Source organism: Meles meles, chromosome 9 (genome assembly GCF_922984935.1).
Source record: "Meles meles chromosome 9, mMelMel3.1 paternal haplotype, whole genome shotgun sequence".
NCBI lineage: Eukaryota > Metazoa > Chordata > Mammalia > Carnivora > Mustelidae > Meles > Meles meles.
The window spans coordinates 83672378-83685222 of NC_060074.1; the positions used below are offsets into that span (position 1 = coordinate 83672378).

General features: G+C 35.1%; 1 protein-coding gene across 2 annotated transcripts in view; it reads right to left on the reverse strand.

The window, feature by feature from the left end:
* Positions 1–12845, reverse strand: part of MBD5 (methyl-CpG binding domain protein 5) — a 486733-nt gene that overhangs the window by 457650 nt on the left and 16238 nt on the right. The window lies entirely within an intron of this gene.

A 12845-nucleotide genomic window follows, 5' to 3' on the forward strand; every position in this document is an offset into this window, starting at 1 on the left:
AAAAGACAATAAAAAGATAAACGATTCATTTTTAAAAAAAGTCAGAAGATTGGACAAATAAGATTTGAGTATAACTCTCTGCAAAGAAGATCTGTAAATGGTCATTAAAAACATGAAAAGATGCTGACTGTCATTAGCCATCAGGAAAGTCAAATCAAAATCAAATGAGATACCACTTCAAACCAACCAGGACAGCTATCACTAAAAATATACATAAAAAGCTGGCAAGCATGTGCAGAAACTAGAACCCTCACATACTACTGGTGGAATGTAAAATGGAGCAACCACTTTATAAAACAGTCTGGCAGGCCCTCAGATATTAAACAAAGAGTTACCATATGACCCAGCAATTCCACTCCAAAGTATATACCTCAGAATACTGAAAACATATATTTACACAAAATCTTGTACATAAATGTTTATAGCAACATTATCCATAATAACCAAAAAGTGAAAGCAACCCAAATGTCTATCAACTGATGAATAAACAAAATGTGCTATATCCATAAATGAAAAATTATTCAACCATAAAAGGGGCCGAAATATTGATACAAACACATGGATGAAACACTGTGCTAAATAAAATAAGCCAGACATAGTGATATCATTCCATGTATATGAAATGTCAAGAATAAGCATATCAACAGAAACAGAAAGTAGAGGCTGCCAGTGGTGGTGGAGGGGTAAATTTTAAGTGACTGTTAACAGGTTTCTTTATAGAATGATAGAACTATTCTGGAATTAGATAGTGGTGATGGTTCCACAATATCATTTATATATCCCAACCTACGGAATACACTCTAAAATGGTTATAATGGTGACATTCACATCATATAAATTTTACCTCAATTAAGAAAAGTGAAAATAAATCCTCCTCTCCCCACCCCCCCAACCAAGAAAGCAAGATAAATGCTCAAAAATTTTCAGTTTTTTTCTTATTTGCTTTCTGGTTTAAAAGATACTGCCACAGGCCTCATAGTTTGGAAACAGCTGGAGTATAAAGCCATAGCGTGACTATTCTATGGTTAGTGCATACCCAAAGATTTTCAGGGATTTCTAGTGTTATCCAAATTCCTCCCCTGGTTCAAAAGAAAGGTAAAGAACAACTGACTCCCTGAGATATCTCATAACATCCACATGTCACAAGATCTCTAGCTTCTAGAGAGCTAAGGTCTGTCCAATTTCTGGGTACAAATCACTGGGCTGCTGACAATCCAGTCAAGCCACAGTCTAGTCAGTCAATCTATCACACCAGAAACTTTCAGCAAATAAAGAAAAAGACTTCTTTCTTACGATCTCTCTACAACATGGTCAACTTTATTTCTGTTGCGAGCACCACCTCTCCGAAAGTGTTATCACTAATGAAATGTTCTTTTGCTCCTCCTGCTTCACCTGTTGACTCACTGCTCAATGCTCACTGTTCAGAGCACTGCCAGTATTTTTTTAGACCCAGGCAAGACTCCATGCCTTATGGAGTTGACCATGAGTGGACCATGCCAGCATTCCAGGGTGTGACAGGGCAATTTTTGAGAAAGGTTTCTCTTATACCCAGCCAGAGGAATTTATCATTTCTCTTTTCTCAGAGGAGCAAAGGTGCACTTCAGATACTCTGGGGGACTTTTCAACCAGTGAGCCCCACCTGAGAAGATTCAGTCCTCTTTATGTTTTCGACTACATCCTTTTCTTTTAGGGGTTTTCATATTGCTTGTTTTCTCTGAACAAGTTATATTACCTTACCCTTCATTTTTTTTTTAAAGATTTTATTTATTTATTTGACAGAGAGAGATCACAAGTAGGCAGAGAGGAGGAAGCAGGCTCCCCGCTGAGCAGAGAGCCCGACGCGGGGCTCGATCCCAGGACCCTGAGACCATGACCTGAGCTGAAGGCAGAGGCTTTAACCCACTGAGCCACCCAGGCGCCCCTTACCCTTCCTTTTGAATATGCTCTCTCTTTCGGATGGAAAGCCTCACTCCTCTCCATCCACCAACTCCAAACCAGCAAGCTGTTTTTCATTCTCCAAGTCACAATCTTCCTTGATGAAGATTTTCCTAATGACCCCAGTAGTTTCAGGTGCTCCTTTCTCATATCTTACCTTCTTATAAGCCTCATTAAAGCACATGTCAGGTTATAATGGTTGATTCTCAATATACAGTAGAATATAGTATGTATCCTCACTAAGTTCTTCAAGAGCAGAAGTTGTGCCTTACTCATTTTTGTAATTCTAGTACCTAATAAATAGTAAGCACTCAATAAATCACTTCTTAAATATAGGAGTTTAAAAAAAAAAAAAGCCTATCAGGAGTTCTACTAAGACATTCTTATGGACCAGGCACTGTGCCAACAACTTTGCATGCATTCTCTCTCTCTGAATCTTCCTAAAAACACGGAGAGGTAAGTAGAATTAATATCCCATTTTTTTTTCTTAGACATTTTATTCATTTGAGAGAGAGAGAGGGAGAGAGACAAAGCATGAGCCAGTCTTTTGTCTACTAAGTCCTTACCATCTTATTCATACGTAGAATTCCAATTCACACTTTAAAACTTTGTGAGATGGGGCGCCTGGGTGGCTCAGTGGGTTAAGCCGCTGCCTTCGGCTCAGGTCATGATCTCAGGGTCCTGGGATCGAGTCCCACATCGGGCTCTCTGCTCTCTGCTCGGCAGGGAGCCTGCTTCCCTCTCTCTTTCTCTCTGCCTGCCTCTCTGCTTACTTGTGATCTCGCTCTCTCACTGTCAAATAAATAAATAAATAAAATCTTTAAAAAAAAAAAGAAAAACTTTGTGAGAGCCTCACTTTAAAGTTTTCCTGTCAAAGCATACATTCTCATCATAAGGGGTTTCTGTAACTCAGAATTAGTTTATTAACATACATTTCTAGACATTATATTTATTTAACTATTTTCACTATTCATTTTGATTTTTTTCAAACGCACAGTCCATTTCTTACTCATTTTTGTACCTGTAGTGCTTATGTAACAAAAAAAGCACACATACATTGAGGTGCTTAGTAAAGGTCTAGGCTAATTGCATTTCTATGTCTCCATTTGGTCCTTGGGTAGGTTTGCGGTATTACTTGCCCCAAACTCCGGCCAAGCAGGGTGTGAAAAACACTCAGACTTGCTAATGCCCATATTCCCTCTTCTTAAAACTTCCCCTTTCTCCATACAAAATATATTCCATTCTTTTTGGTTGCAGAGCCCTTACTTCAATTCAGGTCTGTCTCTTTGCAAAGGCCATGGCCTTGAGGACTACAATATTATCTAGGACATGCATTCATCTATTATGGCTTGGGCTAGCTTTCAAACCACAAATAAAAACAAAGTAAGCACTTCATAATCTTGGGGGTTAGAAGATACTAAAGAGAAAATTTTATCTGATGATAAAAAGATAAACATTTGTGCCCTTAACTAAGAAGAAGCAAATTAATTCTGCTGGAGCAGGGTTAAGATGAATTGATAGGAACTGACATCTGAATTGGACTCTATAGTAAAACATGTTCATTTGGTGTATGGGGGGAGAACAAGGAATAGGTAAGGCAAGAGGCACTGTACAGAAGGCAGCACATGCGTAAAGGCAAGGAGACCTGAAAAAGCACAACATAATGTTGAAGAGGAAGCAGTTAGGTAAGCCGCCACAAGACAAGGGGAAAAGTAACAGAAGATGAGGCTGGAGGTGTAAGATGGAGTAAAATAAAGACTTCTGTGCCAGACTGAAAATACGGTTTTATATAAACTGAGATGAAGGGACACAGTGAAGGTCTTTAATCAGGGTAGTGGCATAACTAGATTTATGTTTGGAAACAACTAACTTCAGCAAAAGATAGAATATGGAGTAGAGGAGGAAAGGCCAGAGGCAGATTCATTAGCTAAAGAGGCTACTATCATTGTCTAGCCAAGAAATGAGCTAATGCAACAGAAATAAGCATAATATGAAGATAGAATTGAATAGACTTAGGGGTTATGAAGGAGACAAGTTCTTTAAGATTTGGTAACTATGGGGACTATGGAGGTAAAACAAGGGGTAGCAGAAAATTGTGACTTTTCTAACTTGGGAATGGGTGGGGGGAACAAATGACACCACCCAAGAGAGTAAATATAAGCAGAGGAGAGATGTTTGTGAGAGATGTTAGTGAGTTTAATTACATAAATGCTGATTTTGAAGGCTTTGGGGACATAATGTTAACCACTTAGTCTAGGACCTAATCATGTGTTCTTGAATTAATCTGCTGTGTTTATGTAGACTTCTCAACCAAAGCTAAAATACTAGAAGATCTTCTATTTTATTTCCTTTGCAACATCACTGCATATAGGAAGGCTTCATTAAAAGAACAGTAACAACAAATCCCTGGTGAACTGATTTGATTTGTATGGACCAAGATTCCGTACATAAACCAAGACATAATTTTATTATCCATTATAGGATTAAGAAGCTAAAGTCATCAAAATTTCTAGACCGGTACATACAAAGAATCCTAATGTACTTTTGTAGCATGAAGGCAAAGAAAGAATAATGACATTTCTTTACATTTACTAGTAGCTAGAGGATATCTTCCCTTCTAAGTCCTGGTTTATCTTCTTTTCATCCTAGAATAATTAGTAGCCAGTCTACTTGAGAAAATGATGCGATCCAAGTTCAGTCTTTTTTTTCGTCAGTCACAAGGACTATGGTGTCAGGTATTGGCTTTGCCAGTTCATGTATGACCTTAAGCAAGTTAAAAAGTAGACCCTTATTTTAAAACTGTAGAAGAGGATAACAAGCCCTATCTCATAATTAAGGATTAAATGCTATATATAAAAGTGTCTATAACTATTCCTGGTATATAATAAGCAGGCAAGTTAATATTTTGCCTTAATGTGTTCTTCATACGTACATGGAGAGAAGACTGCACATTTTTAAAATACTGTTTTTAGGGGCGCTGGGTGGCTCAGTGGGTTAAGCCTCTAACTTCAGCTCAGGTCATGGTCTCAGGGTACTGGGATGGAGCACTGCATGGGACTCTCCTCTCAGCAGGGAGTCTGCTTCCCCCGTCTTTCTCTCTGTCTGCCTCTCTGCCTACTTGTGATCTCTGTCAAATAAATAAATAAAATCTTTAACAAGATATTGTTTTTAATGTAAGCCTGGATATTCTATTTTAAAGTCATCTTCAAAGTTAGTAGAGCATACTTGTTAAGAAGTCAAATACTGATGTTAAATGTGGTTTAAAGTTTATTTTCATGCAACCTTCATGGAGTTAGTTCACTTAAGTATGCTTTCTCATCTATGAAATGGGACTAAAAATTATACCTACTTTCAAGGTAACTGTGTGGATTAAATGACATAATGTACATAAAGTATGTAGTATTATGTACCAGTTAGTAAGCTAATCCAAACGTCAGCCATTATAACTACAACCATCGTAATCCATTTTGTCAAATATAAAAACATATGTAATTCTTATCGCATTATTTTGCAATAAGAACATAACATACAACATACGCGTGTGTGTGTGCATGGATGTGTGTATAGCCTCATGCATGTGAGGACGAAATCAAAAGGAACCAAGAAATTAAATTCAATACACCAAAAAAAAAAATCATAAACAGTTGTACATTGTAGGAAAACATAAATGAATTTTTAGTCAGAAATAAGATGCAGTGATAAAATTATCAACTAAATTTTATTATTTGTAGAATAACTATATAACTGCCATTTTAATATAAATTTGGATGATCACAGGAGACATGAAAAAATTTTATAGAGTATTTTCATGTATTTTCCAGAAAGAACGACCTAAGGAATAACAGATTTTACATTGATAATATTTACCCAACTAAGTTTAATCTGGTTTTAAGAAATATACAAATGAGAATGAATAGGTCTTTTTATTTTACCAGTAAATAATGTAACAATAGCACAAGTATTTTTCCCACACAGAAACGGTATTTCTGAATTATCACTGATCACCTTATTTTTTCTCATAGCAATAAAGATCTTTCACTTAGCAATTTATATTATTTTACCTGGTCTCTCTTGACTCCAAACCTGTTTGATGAGAAAGCTCACTAAAATACACATTATAATCCTTAATTAGGGAATTTTTTCTTCTGTGTTTAAATAAAAAAAATCCCAAGAATACTGGACTCATAACCTGTCTCTCAGTGCCACAGTGCAAAAGTGTTTATGCATTAATACTAAATAGTTCAGCAACATGGGCATACTAGCTCATTAATCCAGATTTAATCATTTGAAATGAGATAACGGCATGTCCCCATTAGTCTAAAGTTCAACCCTGAATTTATCTATGAAGGAAACCAGCAAAAATAAATTAAGACCATAATAAGATTTAGAAGGAAATGTTTGTCCAATTTTATATACTATTTTCAAGCAGTGTTTGAACTGTTTTAGCAGCATTAATTTACATACCAACTACTTAATATGTGCATTACAAATAAGACTGATTCATTCAGATATAGATAAGATTCTTCTTGGAAACAGTTATATCACTATATACATCTGAAGTAAAGCTGCATGTATTTTTAAATTGCAAAAGTCACTGGACCCAACCTCAATTATTTTGATTTAGCAATACTTTCAAGTAGCTATCACTGCAAATCCTAGTCTGATGTCTACTAAACACTTGAGTAACCACAGATATATTTTAAGAGCAAATATGCTGTATTTTACTAAGCCTAAAGTCTTAAAGTCTGAATAAGAAATTTATATTAATTTGTATATTATGTATACCTACAGGTCCAGAGGCTAAAATGTTTTACTCATAACTTATTTCATTAAAATGATCATCCCAGCACAAATAACTGTATTTCTTTACAATCCTGGTGCTCATTAATGGCACCAATTTATTTTTGTAAGTAAGTCAAGAATTTAGTAGATAACGTAATTATCACTGAAAACCTTGTTCCTAGGGCAAGGGCAGAACTCACATAATACATAAAGCTCTAGAGCAGTGATTCTTAAGCTTAGCAGTGAACAGAAAAAAACATGTGGAAATTCCTCTTAAAATGCAGATTACAGAAGCCAGCCAAGTCATTGGAAATGCCAATACAGTAGGTTTGGGGTATACTGTGCAGTTTAAATAGGCAACTCACATGCTTCTGAAGCAGGTGGTCTAGGGATTAATAATTAGTCTTCAGCAGATTCATAAACTTCCTGATACATAAAGGTCATACAGAGTACTAGAGGGTAAGGAAAGAAAAACTGAATGGGAAGAAATCGGAGAGGGAGACGAATCATCAGACTCTTGGACCCAGAGAAACAAACTGAGGGTTTCAGAAGGGAGGGGGTTGGAGGAGGAGGTAACCAGGTGATGGGTATTAAGGAGGGCACCTGTGGTGATGAGCACTGGGTGTTATACGCAACTAATGAATCGTTGAATATTACGTCAAAAACTAATGATGTACTATATCTTTGCTAATTGAAATTAAAAAAAAAAAGCTCATTCAGAGTTTTTCACTGACACCCTCCTTTCAGAGTCCAATACTTTTATCAGATTTTCAAAGGGAGCCAAGACCCACAAGAAGGCAAAAGCCACCTTGCCTGCAGAAGCCCTGAAGCCCCAGTAAAATAATCCCTGATCAGTAACGGGATTCCCACACCATGCTAAAGTTTCTTTTAGCACTACCAGTGTAGCCTCCTTTTCCTCTTTTATCTTTAGAGACAGTCACCACCATGCAATTTTTATAAAAAATTACTAAATGCTAGTACAGAAACTTTTTATTGAACATCACTGTTTTCTTTCCAAAAGATTTTGAGATCTGCAATCTCTCTCATTTGCAGGGTTTCAATTTCTTGTGTGTGTGGCTTCTTCCTCATCTTCCCAGATTTGTTGAATCTCATTTTACTCTCTATTTAATGTAGATTTTAAAGGAAATGTATAGCTTTAAAAAAAATAATGTAAGGGCGCCTGGGTGGCTCAGCGGGTTAAGTCTCTTGCCTTCTGCTCAGGTCATGATCTCAGGGTCCTGGGATTGAGTCCCGCATCCAGCTCTCTGCTCAGCAGGGAGCGGGCTTCTTTTTCTTTCTCTCTGCCTGCCTCTCTACCTACTTGCGATCTCTGTCAAGTAATTAAATAAAATCTTTTAAAAAATAAAGTAATGCGCCTTGATAATGTAAAATTTTAAAGATTGTCCTTGTTTTTGAGAGGCCAAATAACTTCAGGTATCCAATGGCATTATTTAAAAAAAGGCTGGGGGTTCTTTGGCTTTTTACTTGAAGTTCCCTATAGCTTACTCATAACTGGGAGACATGTTTTATCTCTAAGTCATAAACCCCTTTTCTTCCTCATAGAGGCATATGCTTCTCATCAGTCACATAAAGGAAGACTTAACTTTAAAGTGTTATTCAGGCACTAAAAATAAATGGTAGGAAAAATTGCCAAGAAATGGTATAAGAGACGTATAATCACTGAACTCTTAGTGTAGCAGTTCATCAGGATGTTTAGTTATTCTAATGACTATTATGTAGAGTAAAGGAAGAAAATGTTTTCTCTGAGTTTTGGTAACATCCACCTAATAGCTCATTATGATGTTTACTATTTTTAATCCAAATAGATTCTATAAAAGAGAAATTCTGCATTTTTAAGAATACTATATGCTAATCACTTATCTACAACTTAACTGTTCACCTGAAGTTGAGAAGGCTAACAGTACTTTTGTACATACCTTTTATGTATCCGTTCACTATGAAAGAAAAGCAGCAAACCAGGAAGTGAGCCGTCTCCTTTAGTAGCCAGAGCTTTTCTATCCTTTCCCTCTCAGAGTAAAATACAGGAAAGGATAAAGACACATTTAAGTTGTTAAAAGACTACATTATCTTGTGAGAAGAGGGCAATGTGTATGCTTCCTTCACCTCTCTTTAAGGAGAAAATCTCATTCCCCTAAGGAATTTCAAGTAAAAGCCAACAGGTATTAAAGGTTTTTTGTTTATGCTTTTAGAGAGTGTGAATGCAGAAGGCAGGCAGTGGAGCCAAGAAAGAATCTTCTTTTGCCTCAGTAATCAATTTCTGCATCAAAACATGTGTGACCTTACTTGATTTGGAATAACGGTGGCAGTGTGTATGATATGTGTGCATGTGGGTGCTGGGACGAGGGGGAGCACTGTTAAATACTGTTAATACCCAGTTCTCATCTTTCACCCTAAGAAAGACCATTCATTATAGCAAGGGGGAAGGGATAGCTCTTTTGGAGGTCCATTTCAAGGTACATGAATGGCTATATAATTGGCTATCTTTATTATTTTCCTGAACTTCTAAACTCACTTCAATTTCACCTACCCAGTCAGAAGGCCCCTCTCCTAATTCTTCCCTGGCTGAGTCATGATGAGTGCTCTCAGCTATCCTGCTGTAGTCTAAACTACTAGAGCCGAGGATCCAGAAGCCACCCTCACAGAATTCCTCATTACATTCTAGTGTCAGTCCAAAAACAAGTTAATAGTGCAAATTCTGGTGCCATCAACCCTCTAGCAACCTGTGAACCTAGTGTTAAAGGCTCTCTCAAGGACAAGCATGAGAATGTTAACCCAGCAGACTTTAGCCCTGTAATAGTAATTTTCAATGCTGGCTGAACTTTAGCAGCATTTGAGAAACTTTTAAAAAGAACAAAACTAGGATACTCATTCTCAGAAATTCTGATTTAAATGTTAGGGGTTGATCTTTAACAATTTTAATGTGCATCAATTAGAAACACTGTCTGAGATGTAGGAGAAAGAAGTGTGTGCAAATACAAAAAATATTGCTTTGGTAGGTCAAACTGTTAAGAATGGGATAAGAAATTAATCAATAATGGATGTATATATACAATAAAGATTAAAATGTGTTATAAAAACTGATAATGGTGTTTGGACAAACAAAAAACCAGCTGTATTAAAAACACTATTAGTGTCATTTAGAGCAATTATTTATTATATTTGCCTAATTATGAATTTCAACAATGATTTGAAACCATTAAATTTACAATTAACCATGTTAGTTTTAATTACTTAGATTACAGAAATACAGAAACAGAATCATAGAACTGGATACTTAACTGTGCATATACCAGCTGCTCACATTTAATAGACGTGAACTTATCATTTAAAAAATTAAAGATGGTATTACTTATCAGTAGGGTGCTCTGATTAAATACTGAACTAATCAATAGCTGAATATTATAGACCACTGGATTCCTTTTTATTAAATGAGAATAGCACATACCCAAACTATCAAATATTTTGAAACATCACTAATAGTCCAGTGCTCTTCTGCTCATTTGATACTCACATGTCATTTTTACATATAAAACTCCTTTTTCCATGTATTATTTTCATATAGACTATACAAATTTCAAAGACAACAAAATTAAAGAATATACTGTAGTAGCTCAATAAAATGAATATATTCAAAAGTGAGATGCAAATGGAGTTTCTGTATGCAGAATATTTTTTCATTATTTTATTATAAAAATTTCAGAAATGTTTAACCTTCATTACTGATTACTATCCAAGCAGCAGTGGCTTCTGACATTTCAGCATTGAGTTTTCTTGTATCTCCTTTAGTCCATGTTAGGAAGTAATTTTAAAAACTCTGAAGTACATCAGAAGAGCTTTCTATTTAAAGGAATTCTTCAGTGAAATCTTATCATTTATAGCTTTATAGGTTCAATTTTTCATGTAACAAATTTATTAAAATTTGGCAAAATAAAGTGACTACAGTATGTATTCCTAAAAGGCAAAAGCACAAATATATACCCCCCAAAATATAAAACATAGAGGAAACATTATAAAGTAAATATAAATAATGTATAAATATGACATAGATACTTTAAAAAAGTTTTCTTATAAATCAAAATATGTTCACATCATGATATCTGGATGAAACACAGCATTATTACTTCTGAGATGACAGATCGAAGGTTGTAAAGGAGAATATGCATTTTTAAGTCCCAGCTATTTTGTCTGTAATCTGTTATACCATCTTTATCCTTTACCATATGCATTGTAGGTGGGATGCTTCCTGTTGTTACTATGTCTAGCTTTGCAGACTCAACTTTCAAACACTTTATTTACTTCTCAGACATGATCCTATAATTGTCTTTATTTTTCCCAAGTCAAATAAGTTACTAGGATGTGTACTTAGTTTTATCCTTAAGAAAAATCCTTAAAAAATATCCTTAAGAAAAAATTCAAACTTTTTCTTAACCTAAGGAATTTAAACAGTAACACTGAAAAACAGATATGAAAATTACAATGGAAACAAAGATGAAATCATATAACCATTTTTATAAATCCTTGTAATTTATTTATTAGGCCAATCAAAACTTTATTTGTAATTACACTACCCTTGGTAATTTATTATGAAGACTTTCTTATCAGACATATCCAGGACTAGTCTATGGGAAAAGAATTTCAAACCAGTGTTAGAGCAAAAGCATCCCAGGAAAAATTGTGTCTTTTATCTTATATCACCCTGTTTTCCTTTTTTCCCCAGTAACAAGTTACTATACCTTAGCAAATCCAAGATAATTAAAGTAAGCAACTTTCTTTACTGACAAAAAAAAAAACAAAAAACAAAACAAAAACAAAAAACAAAACCCAGACACACCCCTAAAAAGTTACAGTGAACAAGAACTTCAGGAACCATAGAACCAACATAAGTGGTTTCCAGGGGGTACAGAGTTCCCTTTTAAAAATTTTGTACAAACATAGATGTAGCACAACCCTGAAAAACTATTTAGTAAATGTTAAAGGAGAACCAAAAGAAATTTAAAGAAATTCAAATAAAGTACAAACAAGCACAAAGAAATAAATAAGTTTAAAAAGTATAATTTCTCATATTACATTAACTATGTTCAAGCCCGAAGTGGCTGGTCCAAATTTCTAAGCACCTTGCCTTACTTTCTTCTCTTTCACTTTCCTGTTTTAATCCAATTGGCAAATATAAATAGACCAGGAGGCAGGGGACCTCAGTCCTAGGTATACCACTCGCTATATGATTTTGGATAAACCATTTACCTTTTCTGGCATGGGTCTCTATTTCTTCATCAATAAAACTAAGAGGTTGAAAATTACATGCCTTTATTATTATCATCTACAAATGTCTGTCTTAAAACTCAAGTCATATACCCATTCTCTAAGTACTTGAAAGACTCGTTCACTCTTTGTAATGCTGATCTCTCTTAAGTGCCATGGTCCCTGCCTGTCTTAAATACTGAATAACTGACATATAGCAAATATTACGTGTCGAACAAGTAAATGAATGAATATTTACGCTTCTCTATACTACTGTGAAAATCCCAAGATCGTTTCTTGAGTCCTAGGTCTCTCTTTACCTACCTACATATATAGTAAGCATAAGCACAGCAATGTATGCTTTCTCTCAGAAAAATTCCTGCTTTTAAAACTATCTGCTCCTTTAAGTCAGGATTTGATGTCCGTTAGCAGCTGATATTAGCCTTAATAACCTAAAATGTCCACAAAAATCTCATTTAAAGAGAAAAATTCTTTTCACAAGCCAGAACGTAAAAAAAAAAGACTTTAAATATAACTTGATACTTTTTAGCAGAAACTTAAAAGTAGTTTAATCACATCAGGATTTACAAAATAATTTGAGTTTTCAGACTAGGTTATCAGGATCCCTGAGTCTATGCCCCCAATCAGCAGAATGAACATATCAAAATACCAGAGAGAGGATGAGAGAGAAACATTTTGTAAAACTTGTTTACAAAGTCTGAACCTTATTTCATGTGGAAGGTAGCAAGGCGATTGTGCCTTTGAGTTAATATCTTATTATTTTAGAACATATGGAATTATCTTTAATATTAAATAATGTAAGTGGCATTTATGTAAAAATTCCCATAAATGTTAGCAAATTATTAGAC